Consider the following 772-nt stretch of genomic DNA (forward strand, 5'->3'; position numbering starts at 1 on the left):
TTATTATTATTATTATTATTGTATTTCTATTATTAAACTGCTTTTCTCTCAACCTACAAGTTTTCTCACTTTTACTCTTCCGATTCTCTCCCCCATCCCACTGAAGGGGGGAGAGTGAGTGCGCGGCTGTGTGGTGCTCAGTTGCCGACTGAGGTTAAACCACAACACTTCTTCATGTGTTTCGTGGTTCATTATGTAGGCTTGTTGGTAGGTTTCATGCTGCTCAGCATCATTTAAAAACAATGTTTGGATGAGGATAAAGGTTTAATTTATACATTTATTTCCTCTGGCTACCCAGGCAAACAGGATGCTTCACATAACACGATTACTGAATTTGCATGGATCTGATGGCTTCAGTATACAATACTGCATAATATTAACCCATTTTCCAACAAAATCTGGCTGCAATAAGCTCTACTGAACTAGCTGAATGCGTTACAAGAGTAAAGAAGTTGACAGCTCTGCTTTAGCATGGTACTGCCCTGCAATGTTTTGTGTATGCCATAAGAGGGGAAAATGTACTTTGTAATTTTCTCCCTAAAGAGTGAAAAGACGAAAGAGATTCTGGAGAAGGTGAAGGGTTCCTTGCTTTAAAAAAATATTTGTAGAACAAAACAGTCCTTCCTGATACAAAGTGAACTCAAATGAAAGCTTAACCATCTTCTTAGAATCATAGAATCATTGAGGTTGGAAAAGACCTCTAAGATCATCGAGTCCAACCGTCGACCCAACACCACCATGCCCACTAAACCATGTCCCTAAGCGCCTCATC

Source organism: Aptenodytes forsteri, unplaced genomic scaffold, assembly GCF_000699145.1.
Source record: "Aptenodytes forsteri isolate BGI_AS27 unplaced genomic scaffold, ASM69914v1 Scaffold217, whole genome shotgun sequence".
In the NCBI taxonomy this organism is placed as follows: Eukaryota; Metazoa; Chordata; class Aves; order Sphenisciformes; family Spheniscidae; genus Aptenodytes; species Aptenodytes forsteri.